Below are 12,331 nucleotides of genomic sequence, written 5' to 3' on the forward strand. Positions count from 1 at the left end.
ATAGCTCAGTTGGTAGAGCGGTGGACTGTAGCGCTTAAGTTCTTCAGAAATCCATAGGTCACTGATTTTAAACCGGTTCGAAGGATAAATTTTTCAAACTTGCCCCTTTTTTATCACTTTACAAACTTTGCCAAATTGTTGTAATATCTCGTTCCTTCGATAGCTCAGTTGGTAGAGCGGTGGACTGTAGCGGTTAAGTTCTTCAGAAATCCATAGGTCACTGGTTCGAATCCGGTTCGAAGGATAAATTTTTCAAACTTGCCCCTTTTTTATCACTTGCCAAACTTTGCCAAATTGTGGCAATATCTGGTTCCTTCGATAGCTCAGTTGGTAGAGCGGTGGACTGTAGCGGTAAAGTTCTTCAGAAATCCGTAGGTCACTGGTTCGAATCCGGTTCGAAGGATAAATTTTTCAAACTTGCCCCTTTGTTATAACTTGTCAAACATTGACAAATTGTACCAATATCTCGGTCCTTCGATAGCTCATTTGGAAGAGTGGTTGACTGTCGCGATTAAATTCTTCAGAAATCCATAGGTCACTGGTTCGAATCCGGTTCGAAGGATAAATTTTTCAAACTTGCCCCTTTTTTATCACTTTACAAACTTTGCCAAATTGTGTTACTATCTCGTTCCTTCGATAGCTCAGTTGGTAGAGCGGTGGACTGTAGCGGTTAAGTTCCTCAGAAATCCATAGGTCACTGGTTCGAATCCGGTTCGAAGGATAAATTTTTCAAACTTGCCCCTTTTTTATCACTTTGCAAACTTTGCCAAATTGCGGTACTATCTCGTTCCTTCGATAGCTCTGTTGGTAGAGCGGTGGACTGTAGCGGTTAAGTTCCTCAGAAATCCATAGGTCACTGGTTCGAATCCGGTTCGAAGGATAAATTTTTCAAACTTGCCCCTTTTTTATCACTTGGCAAACTTTGCCAAATTGTGGTACTATCTCGTTCCTTCGATAGCTCAGTTGGTAGAGCGGTGGACTGTAGCGCTTAAGTTCTTCAGAAATCCATAGGTCACTGGTTCTAATCCGGTTCGAAGGATAAATTTTTCAAACTTGCCCCTTTTTTATCACTTTCCAAACTTTGCCAAATTGTGGTAATATCTCGTTCCTTCGATAGCTCAGTTGGTAGAGCGGTGGACTGTAGCGCTTAAGTTCTTCAGAAATCCATAGGGCACTGATTGTAAACCGGTTCGAAGAATAACTTTTTCAAACTTGCCCCTTTTTTATCACTTTACAAACTTTGCCAAATTGTTGTAATATCTCGTTCCTTCGATAGCTCAGTTGGTAGAGCGGTGGACTGTAGCGGTTAAGTTCTTCAGAAATCCATAGGTCACTGGTTCCAATCCGGTTCGAAGGATAAATTTTTCAAACTTGCCCCTTTTTTATCACTTGCCAAACTTTGCCAAATTGTGGCAATATCTGGTTCCTTCGATAGCTCAGTTGGTAGAGCGGTGGACTGTAGCGGTTAAGTTCCTCAGAAATCCATAGGTCACTGGTTCGAATCCGGTTCGTAGGATAAATTTTTCAAACTTGCCCCTTTTTTATCACTTTGCAAACTTTGCCAAATTGTGGTAATATCTCGTTCCTTCTTTAGCTCAGTTGGTAGAGCGGTGGACTGTAGCGCTTAAGTTCTTCAGAAATCCATAGGTCACTGATTGTAAACCGGTTCGAAGGATAAATTTTTCAAACTTGCCCCTTTTTTAAAACTTTACAAACTTTGCCAAATTGTTGTAATATCTCGTTCCTTCGATAGCTCAGTTGGTAGAGCGGTGGACTGTAGCGGTTAAGTTCTTCAGAAATCCATAGGTCACTGGTTCGAATCCGGTTCGAAGGATAAATTTTTCAAACTTGCCCCTTTTTTATCACTTGCCAAACTTTGCCAAATTGTGGCAATATCTGGTTCCTTCGATAGCTCAGTTGGTAGAGCGGTGGTCTATATGCGGTAAAGTTCTTCAGAAATCTGTAGGTCACTGGTTCGAATCCGGTTCAAAGGATAAATTTTTCAAACTTGCCCCTTTGTTATCACTTGGCAAACATTGACAAATTGTACCAATATCTCGGTCCTTCGATAGCTCATTTGGAAGAGCGGTTGACTGTCGCGATTTAATTCTTCAGAAATCCATAGGTCACTGGTTCGAATCCGGTTCGAAGGATAAATTTTTCAAACTTGCCCCTTTTTTATCACTTTACAAACTTTGCCAAATTGTGTTACTATCTCGTTCCTTCGATAGCTCAGTTGGTAGACCGGTGGACTGTAGCGGTTAAGTTCCTCAGAAATCCATAGATCACTGGTTCGAATCCGGTTCGAAGGATAAATTTTCAAACTTGCCCCTTTTTTATCACTTTCCAAACTTTGCCAAATTGCGGTACTATCTCGTTCCTTCGATAGCTCAGTTGGTAGAGCGGTGGACTGTAGCGGTTAAGTTCCTCAGAAATCCATAGGTCACTGGTTCGAATCCGGTTCGAAGGATAAATTTTTCAAACTTGCCCCTTTTTTATCACTTTCCAAACTTTGCCAAATTGTGGTACTATCTCGTTTCTTCGATAGCTCAGTTGGCAGAGCGGTGGACTGTAGCGCTTAAGTTCTTCAGAAATCCATAGGTCACAGGTTCTAATCCGGTTCGAAGGATAAATTTTTCAAACTTGCCCCTTTTTTATAACTTTCCAAACTTTGCCAAATTGTGGTAATATCTCGTTCCTTCTATAGCTCAGTTGGTAGAGCGGTGGACTGTAGCGCTTAAGTTCTTCAGAAATCCATAGGTCACTGATTGTAAACCGGTTCGAAGGATAAATTTTTCAAACTTGCCCCTTTTTTATCACTTTACAAACTTTGCCAAATTGTTGTAATATCTCGTTCCTTCGATAGCTCAGTTGGTAGAGCGGTGGACTGTAGCGGTTAAGTTCTTCAGAAATCCATAGGTCACTGGTTCGAATCCGGTTCGAAGGATAAATTTTTCAAACTTGCCCCTTTTTATCACTTGGCAAACTTTGCCAAATTGTGGCAATATCTGGTTCCTTCGATAGCTCAGTTGGTAGAGCGGTGGACTGTAGCGGTTAAGTTCCTCAGAAATCCATAGGTCACTGGTTCGAATCCGGTTCGAAGGATAAATTTTTCAAACTTGCCCCTTTTTTATCACTTTCCAAACTTTGCCAAATTGTGGTAATATCTCGTTCCTTCGATAGCTCAGTTGGTAGAGCGGTGGACTGTAGCGCTTAAGTTCTTCAGAAATCCATAGGTCACTGATTATAAACCGGTTCGAAGGATAAATTTTTCAAACTTGCCCCTTTGTTATCACTTGCTAAACGTTGACAAATTGTACCAATATCTCGTTCCTTCGATACCCCAATTGGAAGAGCGGTGGACTGTAGCGATTAAATTCTTCAGAAATCCATAGGTCACTGGTTCGAATCCGGTTCGAAGGATAAATTTTTCAAACTTGCCCATTTTTATCACTTGCCAAACTTTGCCAAATTGTATTAATATCTCGTTCCTTCGATAGCTCAGTTGGTAGAGCGGTTGACTGTAGCGGTAAAGTTCTTCAGAAATCTGTAGGTCACTGGTTCGAATCCGGTTCGAAGGATAAATTTTTCAAACTTGCCCCTTTTTTATCACTTGGCAAACTTTGCCAAATTGTGGCAATATCTGGTTCCTTCGATAGCTCAGTTGGTAGAGCGGTGGACTGTAGCGGTAAAGTTCTTCAGAAATCTGTAGGTCACTGGTTCGAATCCGGTTCAAAGGATAAATTTTTCAAACTTGCCCCTTTGTTATCACTTGGCAAACATTGACAAATTGTACCAATATCTCGGTCCTTCGATAGCTCATTTGGAAGAGCGGTTGATTGTCGCGATTTAATTCTTCAGAAATCCATAGGTCACTGGTTCGAATCCGGTTCGAAGGATAAATTTTTCAAACTTGCCCCTTTTTTATCACTTTACAAACTTTGCCAAATTGTGTTACTATCTCGTTCCTTCGATAGCTCAGTTGGTAGAGCGGTGGACTGTAGCGGTTAAGTTCCTCAGAAATCCATAGGTCACTGGTTCGAATCCGGTTCGAAGGATAAATTTTTCAAACTTGCCCCTTTTTTATCACTTTCCAAACTTTGCCAAATTGTGGTACTATCTCGTTTCTTCGATAGCTCAGTTGGCAGAGCGGTGGACTGTAGCGCTTAAGTTCTTCAGAAATCCATAGGTCACAGGTTCTAATCCGGTTCGAAGGATAAATTTTTCAAACTTGCCCCTTTTTTATAACTTTCCAAACTTTGCCAAATTGTGGTAATATCTCGTTCCTTCGATAGCTCAGTTGGTAGAGCGGTGGACTGTAGCGCTTAAGTTCTTCAGAAATCCATAGGTCACTGATTGTAAACCAGTTCGAAGGATAAATTTTTCAAACTTGCCCCTTTTTTATCACTTTACAAACTTTGCCAAATTGTTGTAATATCTCGTTCCTTCGATAGCTCAGTTGGTAGAGCGGTGGACTGTAGCGGTTAAGTTCTTCAGAAATCCATAGGTCACTGGTTCGAATCCGGTTCGAAGGATAAATTTTTCAAACTTGCCCCTTTTTTATCACTTGGCAAACTTTGCCAAATTGTGGCAATATCTGGTTCCTTCGATAGCTCAGTTGGTAGAGCGGTGGACTGTAGCGGTTAAGTTCCTCAGAAATCCATAGGTCACTGGTTCGAATCCGGTTCGAAGGATAAATTTTTCAAACTTGCCCCTTTTTTATCACTTTCCAAACTTTGTCAAATTGTGGTAATATCTCGTTCCTTCGATAGCTCAGTTGGTAGAGCGGTGGACTGTAGCGCTTAAGTTCTTCAGAAATCCATAGGTCACTGATTGTAAACCGGTTCGAAGGATAAATTTTTCAAACTTGCCCCTTTGTTATCAATTGCTAAACGTTGACAAATTGTACCAATATCTCGTTCCTTCGATACCCCAATTGGAAGAGCGGTGGACTGTAGCGATTAAATTCTTCAGAAATCCATAGGTCACTGGTTCGAATCCGGTTCGAAGGATAAATTTTTCAAACTTGCCCATTTTTATCACTTGCCAAACTTTGCCAAATTGTGTTAATATCTCGTTCCTTCGATAGCTCAGTTGGTAGAGCGGTTGACTGTAGCGGTAAAGTTCTTCAGAAATCTGTAGGTCACTGGTTCGAATCCGGTTCGAAGGATAAATTTTTCAAACTTGCCCCTTTTTTATCACTTGCCAAACTTTGCCAAATTGTGGCAATATCTGGTTCCTTCGATAGCTCAGTTGGTAGAGCGGTGGACTGTAGCGGTAAAGTTCTTCAGAAATCTGTAGGTCACTGGTTCGAATCCGGTTCAAAGGATAAATTTTTCAAACTTGCCCCTTTGTTATCACTTGGCAAACATTGACAAATTGTACCAATATCTCGGTCCTTCGATAGCTCATTTGGAAGAGCGGTTGACTGTCGCGATTTAATTCTTCAGAAATCCATAGGTCACTGGTTCGAATCCGGTTCGAAGGATAAATTTTTCAAACTTGCCCCTTTTTTATCACTTTACAAACTTTGCCAAATTGTGTTACTATCTCGTTCCTTCGATAGCTCAGTTGGTAGACCGGTGGACTGTAGCGGTTAAGTTCCTCAGAAATCCATAGATCACTGGTTCGAATCCGGTTCGAAGGATAAATTTTCAAACTTGCCCCTTTTTTATCACTTTACAAACTTTGCCAAATTGCGGTACTATCTCGTTCCTCCGATAGCTCAGTTGGTAGAGCGGTGGACTGTAGCGGTTAAGTTCCTCAGAAATCCATAGGTCACTGGTTCGAATCCGGTTCGAAGGATAAATTTTTCAAACTTGCCCCTTTTTTATCACTTTCCAAACTTTGCCAAATTGTGGTACTATCTCGTTTCTTCGATAGCTCAGTTGGCAGAGCGGTGGACTGTAGCGCTTAAGTTCTTCAGAAATCTATAGGTCACAGGTTCTAATCCGGTTCGAAGGATAAATTTTTCAAACTTGCCCCTTTTTTATAACTTTCCAAACTTTGCCAAATTGTGGTAATATCTCGTTCCTTCGATAGCTCAGTTGGTAGAGCGGTGGACTGTAGCGCTTAAGTTCTTCAGAAATCCATAGGTCACTGATTGTAAACCGGTTCGAAGGATAAATTTTTCAAACTTGCCCCTTTTTTATCACTTTACAAACTTTGCCAAATTGTTGTAATATCTCGTTCCTTCGATAGCTCAGTTGGTAGAGCGGTGGACTGTAGCGGTTAAGTTCTTCAGAAATCCATAGGTCACTGGTTCGAATCCGGTTCGAAGGATAAATTTTTCAAACTTGCCCCTTTTTTATAACTTTCCAAACTTTGCCAAATTGTGGTAATATCTCGTTCCTTCGATAGCTCAGTTGGTAGAGCGGTGGACTGTAGCGCTTAAGTTCTTCAGAAATCCATAGGTCACTGATTGTAAACCGGTTCGAAGGATAAATTTTTCAAACTTGCCCCTTTGTTATCACTTGCTAAACGTTGACAAATTGTACCAATATCTCGTTCCTTCGATACCCCAATTGGAAGAGCGGTGGACTGTAGCGATTAAATTCTTCAGAAATCCATAGGTCACTGGTTCGAATCCGGTTCGAAGGATAAATTTTTCAAACTTGCCCATTTTTATCACTTGCCAAACTTTGCCAAATTGTATTAATATCTCGTTCCTTCGATAGCTCAGTTGGTAGAGCGGTGGACTGTAGCGGTTAAGTTCCTCAGAAATCCATAGGTCACTGGTTCGAATCCGGTTTGAAGGATAAATTTTTCAAACTTGACCCTTTTTTATCACTTTCCAAACTTTGCTAAATTGTGGTAATATCTCGTTCCTTCGATAGCTCAGTTGGTAGAGCGGTGGACTTTACCGCTTAAGTTCTTCAGAAATCCATAGGTCACTGGTTCGAATCCGGTTCGAAGGATAAATTTTTCAAACTTGCCCCTTTTTTATCACTTGCCAAACTTTGCCAAATTGTGGCAATATCTGGTTCCTTCGATAGCTCAGTTTGTAGAGCGGTGGACTGTAGCGGTAAAGTTCTTCAGAAATCCGTAGGTCACTGGTTCGAATCCGGTTCGAAGGATAAATTTTTCAAACTTGCCCCTTTGTTATCACTTGCTAAACGTTGACAAATTGTACCAATATCTCGTTCCTTCGATACCTCAGTTGGAAGAGCGGTGGACTGTAGCGAATAAATTCTTCAGAAATCCATAGGTCACTGGTTCGAATCCGGTTCGAAGGATAAATTTTTCAAACTTGCCCCTTTTTTATCACTTTGCAAACTTTGCCAAATTGTGGTAATATCTCGTTCCTTCGATAGTTCAGTTGGTAGAGCGGTGGACTGTAGCGGTTAAGTTCCTCAGAAATCCATAGGTCACTGGTTCGAATCCGGTTCGAAGAATAAATTTTTCAAACTTGCCCCTTTTTTATCACTATTCAAACTTTGCCAAATTGTGGTAATATCTCGTTCCTTCGATAGCTCAGTTGGTAGAGCGGTGGACTGTAGCGGTGAAGTTCTTCAGAAATCCATAGGTCTCTGATTGTAAACCGGTTCGAAGGATAATTTTTTCAAACTTGCCCCTTTTTTATCACTTTCAAAACTTTGCCAAATTGTGGTAAAATCTCGTTCCTTCGATAGCTCAGTTGGTAGAGCGGTGGACTGTAGCGGTGAAGTTCTTCAGAAATCCATAGGTCACTGGTTCGAATCCGGTTCGAAGGATAAATTTTTCAAACTTGCCCCTTTTTTATCACTTTCAAAACTTTGCCAAATTGTGGTAATGTCTCGTTCCTTCGATAGCTCAGTTGGTAGAGCGGTGGACTGTAGCGGTTAAGTTCTTCAGAAATCCATAGGTCACTGATTGTAAACCGGTTCGAAGGATAAATTTTTCAAACTTGCCCCTTTGTTATCACTTGCTAAACGTTGACAAATTGTACCAATATCTCGTTCCTTCGATACCCCAATTGGAAGAGCGGTGGACTGTAGCGATTAAATTCTTCAGAAATCCATAGGTCACTGGTTCGAATCCGGTTCGAAGGATAAATTTTTCAAACTTGCCCATTTTTATCACTTGCCAAACTTTGCCAAATTGTATTAATATCTCGTTCCTTCGATAGCTCAGTTGGTAGAGCGGTGGACTGTAGCGGTTAAGTTCCTCAGAAATCCATAGGTCACTGGTTCGAATCCGGTTTGAAGGATAAATTTTTCAAACTTGACCCTTTTTTATCACTTTCCAAACTTTGCTAAATTGTGGTAATATCTCGTTCCTTCGATAGCTCAGTTGGTAGAGCGGTGGACTTTACCGCTTAAGTTCTTCAGAAATCCATAGGTCACTGGTTCGAATCCGGTTCGAAGGATAAATTTTTCAAACTTGCCCCTTTGTTATCACTTGCTAAACGTTGACAAATTGTACCAATATCTCGTTCCTTCGATACCTCAGTTGGAAGAGCGGTGGACTGTAGCGAATAAATTCTTCAGAAATCCATAGGTCACTGGTTCGAATCCGGTTCGAAGGATAAATTTTTCAAACTTGCCCCTTTTTTATCACTTTGCAAACTTTGCCAAATTGTGGTAATATCTCGTTCCTTCGATAGCTCAGTTGGTAGAGCGGTGGACTGTAGCGGTTAAGTTCCTCAGAAATCCATAGGTCACTGGTTCGAATCCGGTTCGAAGAATAAATTTTTCAAACTTGCCCCTTTTTTATCACTATTCAAACTTTGCCAAATTGTGGTAATATCTCGTTCCTTCGATAGCTCAGTTGGTAGAGCGGTGGACTGTAGCGGTGAAGTTCTTCAGAAATCCATAGGTCTCTGATTGTAAACCGGTTCGAAGGATAATTTTTTCAAACTTGCCCCTTTTTTATCACTTTCAAAACTTTGCCAAATTGTGGTAAAATCTCGTTCCTTCGATAGCTCAGTTGGTAGAGCGGTGGACTGTAGCGGTGAAGTTCTTCAGAAATCCATAGGTCACTGGTTCGAATCCGGTTCGAAGGATAAATTTTTCAAACTTGCCCCTTTTTTATCACTTTCAAAACTTTGCCAAATTGTGGTAATATCTCGTTCCTTCGATAGCTCAGTTGGTAGAGCGGTGGACTGTAGCGGTTAAGTTCTTCAGAAATCCATAGGTCACTGGTTCGAATCCGGTTCGAAAGATAAATTTTTCAAACTTGCCCCTTTGTTATCACTTGCTAAACGTTGACAAATTGTACCAATATCTCGTTCCTTCGAAACATCAATTGGAAGAGCGGTTGACTGTAGCGATTAAATTCTTCAGAAATCCATAGGTCACTGGTTCGAAGGATAAATTTTTCAAACTTGCCCCTTTTTTATCACTATTCAAACTTTGCCAAATTGTGGTAATATCTCGTTCCTTCGATAGCTCAGTTGGTAGAGCGGTGGACTGTAGCGGTGAAGTTCTTCAGAAATCCATAGGTCTCTGATTGTAAACCGGTTCGAAGGATAATTTTTTCAAACTTACCCCTTTTTTATCACTTTCAAAACTTTGCCAAATTGTGGTAAAATCTCGTTCCTTCGATAGCTCAGTTGGTAGAGCGGTGGACTGTAGCGGTGAAGTTCTTCAGAAATCCATAGGTCACTGGTTCGAATCCGGTTCGAAGGATAAATTTTTCAAACTTGCCCCTTTTTTATCACTTTCAAAACTTTGCCAAATTGTGGTAATATCTCGTTCCTTCGATAGCTCAGTTGGTAGAGCGGTGGACTTTACCGCTTAAGTTCTTCAGAAATCCATAGGTCACTGGTTCGAATCCGGTTCGAAGGATAAATTTTTCAAACTTGCCCCTTTTTTATCACTTGCCAAACTTTGCCAAATTGTGGCAATATCTGGTTCCTTCGATAGCTCAGTTTGTAGAGCGGTGGACTGTAGCGGTAAAGTTCTTCAGAAATCCGTAGGTCACTGGTTCGAATCCGGTTCGAAGGATAAATTTTTCAAACTTGCCCCTTTGTTATCACTTGCTAAACGTTGACAAATTGTACCAATATCTCGTTCCTTCGATACCTCAGTTGGAAGAGCGGTGGACTGTAGCGAATAAATTCTTCAGAAATCCATAGGTCACTGGTTCGAATCCGGTTCGAAGGATAAATTTTTCAAACTTGCCCCTTTTTTATCACTTTGCAAACTTTGCCAAATTGTGGTAATATCTCGTTCCTTCGATAGCTCAGTTGGTAGAGCGGTGGACTGTAGCGGTTAAGTTCCTCAGAAATCCATAGGTCACTGGTTCGAATCCGGTTCGAAGAATAAATTTTTCAAACTTGCCCCTTTTTTATCACTATTCAAACTTTGCCAAATTGTGGTAATATCTCGTTCCTTCGATAGCTCAGTTGGTAGAGCGGTGGACTGTAGCGGTGAAGTTCTTCAGAAATCCATAGGTCTCTGATTGTAAACCGGTTCGAAGGATAATTTTTTCAAACTTGCCCCTTTTTTATCACTTTCAAAACTTTGCCAAATTGTGGTAAAATCTCGTTCCTTCGATAGCTCAGTTGGTAGAGCGGTGGACTGTAGCGGTGAAGTTCTTCAGAAATCCATAGGTCACTGGTTCGAATCCGGTTCGAAGGATAAATTTTTCAAACTTGCCCCTTTTTTATCACTTTCAAAACTTTGCCAAATTGTGTTAATATCTCGTTCCTTCGATAGCTCAGTTGGTAGAGCGGTGGACTGTAGCGGTGAAGTTCTTCAGAAATCCATAGGTCTCTGATTGTAAACCGGTTCGAAGGATAATTTTTTCAAACTTGCCCCTTTTTTATCACTTTCAAAACTTTGCCAAATTGTGGTAAAATCTCGTTCCTTCGATAGCTCAGTTGGTAGAGCGGTGGACTGTAGCGGTGAAGTTCTTCAGAAATCCATAGGTCACTGGTTCGAATCCGGTTCGAAGGATAAATTTTTCAAACTTGCCCCTTTTTTATCACTTTCAAAACTTTGCCAAATTGTGGTAATATCTCGTTCCTTCGATAGCTCAGTTGGTAGAGCGGTGGACTGTAGCGGTTAAGTTCTTCAGAAATCCATAGGTCACTGGTTCGAATCCGGTTCGAAAGATAAATTTTTCAAACTTGCCCCTTTGTTATCACTTGCTAAACGTTGACAAATTGTACCAATATCTCGTTCCTTCGAAACATCAATTGGAAGAGCGGTTGACTGTAGCGATTAAATTCTTCAGAAATCCATAGGTCACTGGTTCGAAGGATAAATTTTTCAAACTTGCCCATTTTTATCACTTGCCAAACTTTGCCAAATTGTTGTAATATCTCGTTCCTTCGATAGCTCAGTTAGTAGAGCGGTGGACTGTAGCGGTTAAGTTCTTCAGAAATCCATAGGTCACTGGTTCGAATCCGGTTCCAAGGATAAATTTTTCAAACTTGCCCATTTTTATCACTTGCCAAACTTTGCCAAATTGTGTTAATATCTCGTTCCTTCGATAGCTCAGTTGGTAGAGCGGTGGACTGTAGCGGTTAAGTTCCTCAGAAATCCATAGGTCACTGGTTCGAATCCGGTTCGAAGGGTAAATTTTTCAAACTTGCCCCTTTTTTATCACTTGGCAAACTTTGCCAAATTGTGGCGATGTCTCGTTCCTTCGATAGCTCAGTTGGTAGAGCGATGGACTGCAGCGGTTAAGTTCTTCTGAAATCCATAGATCACTGGTTTGAATCCGGTTCGAAGGATAAATTTTTCAAACTTGCCCCTTTTTTATCACTTTCCAAACTTTGCCAAATTGTGGTACTCTCTCGTTCCTTCGATAGCTCAGTTGGTAGAGCGATGGACTATAGCTGTTAAGTTCCTCAGAAATCCATAGGTCACTGGTTCGAATCCGGTTAGAAGGATAAATTTTTCAAACTTGCCCCTTTTATATCACTTGGCAAACTTTGCCAAATTGTGGCAATATCTGGTTCCTTCGATAGCTCAGTTGGTAGAGCGGTGGACTGTAGCGGTAATGTTCTTCAGAAATCCGTATGTCACTGGTTCGAAGGATAAATTTTTCAAACTTGCCCCTTTGTTATCACTTGCTAAACTTTGACAAATTGTACCAATATCTCGTTCCTTCGATAACTCATTTAGAACAGCGGTTGACTGTAGCGATTAAATTCTTCAGAAATCCATAGGTCACTGGTTCAAATCCGCTTCGAAGGATAAATTTTTCAAACTTGCCCCTTTTTTATTACTTTCAAAACTTTGCCAAATTGTGGTACTATCTCGTTCCTTCGATAGCTCAGTTGGTAGAGCGGTGGACTGTAGCGGTTAAGTTCCTCAGAAATCCATAGGTCACTGGTTCGAATCCGGTTCGAAGGATAGATTTGTCAAACTTGCCCATTTTTATAACTTGGCAAACTTTG

General features: G+C 40.9%; 1 protein-coding gene and 32 non-coding genes across 33 annotated transcripts in view; all 33 read left to right on the top strand.

The window, feature by feature from the left end:
• Positions 1-12,331, top strand: part of LOC146168571 (protein FAM227B-like) — a 154,735-nt gene that overhangs the window by 98,700 nt on the left and 43,704 nt on the right. The window lies entirely within an intron of this gene.
• Positions 154-244, top strand: Trnay-gua (transfer RNA tyrosine (anticodon GUA)). The gene is given in 2 exon segments: positions 154-190; positions 209-244. It is a non-coding gene; the product is annotated as a tRNA-Tyr (tRNA).
• On the top strand, positions 313-403 carry Trnay-gua (transfer RNA tyrosine (anticodon GUA)). The gene is given in 2 exon segments: positions 313-349; positions 368-403. It is a non-coding gene; the product is annotated as a tRNA-Tyr (tRNA).
• Trnay-gua (transfer RNA tyrosine (anticodon GUA)) lies at positions 631-721 on the top strand. The gene is given in 2 exon segments: positions 631-667; positions 686-721. It is a non-coding gene; the product is annotated as a tRNA-Tyr (tRNA).
• Positions 949-1,039, top strand: Trnay-gua (transfer RNA tyrosine (anticodon GUA)). The gene is given in 2 exon segments: positions 949-985; positions 1,004-1,039. It is a non-coding gene; the product is annotated as a tRNA-Tyr (tRNA).
• On the top strand, positions 1,267-1,357 carry Trnay-gua (transfer RNA tyrosine (anticodon GUA)). The gene is given in 2 exon segments: positions 1,267-1,303; positions 1,322-1,357. It is a non-coding gene; the product is annotated as a tRNA-Tyr (tRNA).
• Positions 1,426-1,516, top strand: Trnay-gua (transfer RNA tyrosine (anticodon GUA)). The gene is given in 2 exon segments: positions 1,426-1,462; positions 1,481-1,516. It is a non-coding gene; the product is annotated as a tRNA-Tyr (tRNA).
• Positions 1,744-1,834, top strand: Trnay-gua (transfer RNA tyrosine (anticodon GUA)). The gene is given in 2 exon segments: positions 1,744-1,780; positions 1,799-1,834. It is a non-coding gene; the product is annotated as a tRNA-Tyr (tRNA).
• Trnay-gua (transfer RNA tyrosine (anticodon GUA)) lies at positions 2,380-2,470 on the top strand. The gene is given in 2 exon segments: positions 2,380-2,416; positions 2,435-2,470. It is a non-coding gene; the product is annotated as a tRNA-Tyr (tRNA).
• On the top strand, positions 2,857-2,947 carry Trnay-gua (transfer RNA tyrosine (anticodon GUA)). The gene is given in 2 exon segments: positions 2,857-2,893; positions 2,912-2,947. It is a non-coding gene; the product is annotated as a tRNA-Tyr (tRNA).
• On the top strand, positions 3,015-3,105 carry Trnay-gua (transfer RNA tyrosine (anticodon GUA)). Its single transcript is given in 2 exon segments — positions 3,015-3,051; positions 3,070-3,105. It is a non-coding gene; the product is annotated as a tRNA-Tyr (tRNA).
• Positions 3,491-3,581, top strand: Trnay-gua (transfer RNA tyrosine (anticodon GUA)). The gene is given in 2 exon segments: positions 3,491-3,527; positions 3,546-3,581. It is a non-coding gene; the product is annotated as a tRNA-Tyr (tRNA).
• Trnay-gua (transfer RNA tyrosine (anticodon GUA)) lies at positions 3,968-4,058 on the top strand. Its single transcript is given in 2 exon segments — positions 3,968-4,004; positions 4,023-4,058. It is a non-coding gene; the product is annotated as a tRNA-Tyr (tRNA).
• Positions 4,445-4,535, top strand: Trnay-gua (transfer RNA tyrosine (anticodon GUA)). The gene is given in 2 exon segments: positions 4,445-4,481; positions 4,500-4,535. It is a non-coding gene; the product is annotated as a tRNA-Tyr (tRNA).
• On the top strand, positions 4,604-4,694 carry Trnay-gua (transfer RNA tyrosine (anticodon GUA)). The gene is given in 2 exon segments: positions 4,604-4,640; positions 4,659-4,694. It is a non-coding gene; the product is annotated as a tRNA-Tyr (tRNA).
• Positions 5,080-5,170, top strand: Trnay-gua (transfer RNA tyrosine (anticodon GUA)). The gene is given in 2 exon segments: positions 5,080-5,116; positions 5,135-5,170. It is a non-coding gene; the product is annotated as a tRNA-Tyr (tRNA).
• Trnay-gua (transfer RNA tyrosine (anticodon GUA)) lies at positions 5,715-5,805 on the top strand. Its single transcript is given in 2 exon segments — positions 5,715-5,751; positions 5,770-5,805. It is a non-coding gene; the product is annotated as a tRNA-Tyr (tRNA).
• Positions 6,192-6,282, top strand: Trnay-gua (transfer RNA tyrosine (anticodon GUA)). Its single transcript is given in 2 exon segments — positions 6,192-6,228; positions 6,247-6,282. It is a non-coding gene; the product is annotated as a tRNA-Tyr (tRNA).
• Trnay-gua (transfer RNA tyrosine (anticodon GUA)) lies at positions 6,668-6,758 on the top strand. Its single transcript is given in 2 exon segments — positions 6,668-6,704; positions 6,723-6,758. It is a non-coding gene; the product is annotated as a tRNA-Tyr (tRNA).
• Trnay-gua (transfer RNA tyrosine (anticodon GUA)) lies at positions 7,622-7,712 on the top strand. The gene is given in 2 exon segments: positions 7,622-7,658; positions 7,677-7,712. It is a non-coding gene; the product is annotated as a tRNA-Tyr (tRNA).
• On the top strand, positions 8,098-8,188 carry Trnay-gua (transfer RNA tyrosine (anticodon GUA)). The gene is given in 2 exon segments: positions 8,098-8,134; positions 8,153-8,188. It is a non-coding gene; the product is annotated as a tRNA-Tyr (tRNA).
• On the top strand, positions 8,575-8,665 carry Trnay-gua (transfer RNA tyrosine (anticodon GUA)). The gene is given in 2 exon segments: positions 8,575-8,611; positions 8,630-8,665. It is a non-coding gene; the product is annotated as a tRNA-Tyr (tRNA).
• Trnay-gua (transfer RNA tyrosine (anticodon GUA)) lies at positions 8,893-8,983 on the top strand. Its single transcript is given in 2 exon segments — positions 8,893-8,929; positions 8,948-8,983. It is a non-coding gene; the product is annotated as a tRNA-Tyr (tRNA).
• Positions 9,052-9,142, top strand: Trnay-gua (transfer RNA tyrosine (anticodon GUA)). Its single transcript is given in 2 exon segments — positions 9,052-9,088; positions 9,107-9,142. It is a non-coding gene; the product is annotated as a tRNA-Tyr (tRNA).
• On the top strand, positions 9,518-9,608 carry Trnay-gua (transfer RNA tyrosine (anticodon GUA)). Its single transcript is given in 2 exon segments — positions 9,518-9,554; positions 9,573-9,608. It is a non-coding gene; the product is annotated as a tRNA-Tyr (tRNA).
• Trnay-gua (transfer RNA tyrosine (anticodon GUA)) lies at positions 10,154-10,244 on the top strand. The gene is given in 2 exon segments: positions 10,154-10,190; positions 10,209-10,244. It is a non-coding gene; the product is annotated as a tRNA-Tyr (tRNA).
• Trnay-gua (transfer RNA tyrosine (anticodon GUA)) lies at positions 10,472-10,562 on the top strand. Its single transcript is given in 2 exon segments — positions 10,472-10,508; positions 10,527-10,562. It is a non-coding gene; the product is annotated as a tRNA-Tyr (tRNA).
• Trnay-gua (transfer RNA tyrosine (anticodon GUA)) lies at positions 10,790-10,880 on the top strand. Its single transcript is given in 2 exon segments — positions 10,790-10,826; positions 10,845-10,880. It is a non-coding gene; the product is annotated as a tRNA-Tyr (tRNA).
• Trnay-gua (transfer RNA tyrosine (anticodon GUA)) lies at positions 10,949-11,039 on the top strand. The gene is given in 2 exon segments: positions 10,949-10,985; positions 11,004-11,039. It is a non-coding gene; the product is annotated as a tRNA-Tyr (tRNA).
• Positions 11,413-11,503, top strand: Trnay-gua (transfer RNA tyrosine (anticodon GUA)). The gene is given in 2 exon segments: positions 11,413-11,449; positions 11,468-11,503. It is a non-coding gene; the product is annotated as a tRNA-Tyr (tRNA).
• Trnac-gca (transfer RNA cysteine (anticodon GCA)) lies at positions 11,572-11,662 on the top strand. The gene is given in 2 exon segments: positions 11,572-11,608; positions 11,627-11,662. It is a non-coding gene; the product is annotated as a tRNA-Cys (tRNA).
• Trnay-aua (transfer RNA tyrosine (anticodon AUA)) lies at positions 11,731-11,821 on the top strand. Its single transcript is given in 2 exon segments — positions 11,731-11,767; positions 11,786-11,821. It is a non-coding gene; the product is annotated as a tRNA-Tyr (tRNA).
• Positions 12,197-12,287, top strand: Trnay-gua (transfer RNA tyrosine (anticodon GUA)). Its single transcript is given in 2 exon segments — positions 12,197-12,233; positions 12,252-12,287. It is a non-coding gene; the product is annotated as a tRNA-Tyr (tRNA).

The sequence above is a fragment of the Ascidiella aspersa genome, chromosome 1 (genome assembly GCF_963924565.1).
Source record: "Ascidiella aspersa chromosome 1, kaAscAspe10.2, whole genome shotgun sequence".
NCBI classification, from domain to species: Eukaryota; Metazoa; Chordata; class Ascidiacea; order Phlebobranchia; family Ascidiidae; genus Ascidiella; species Ascidiella aspersa.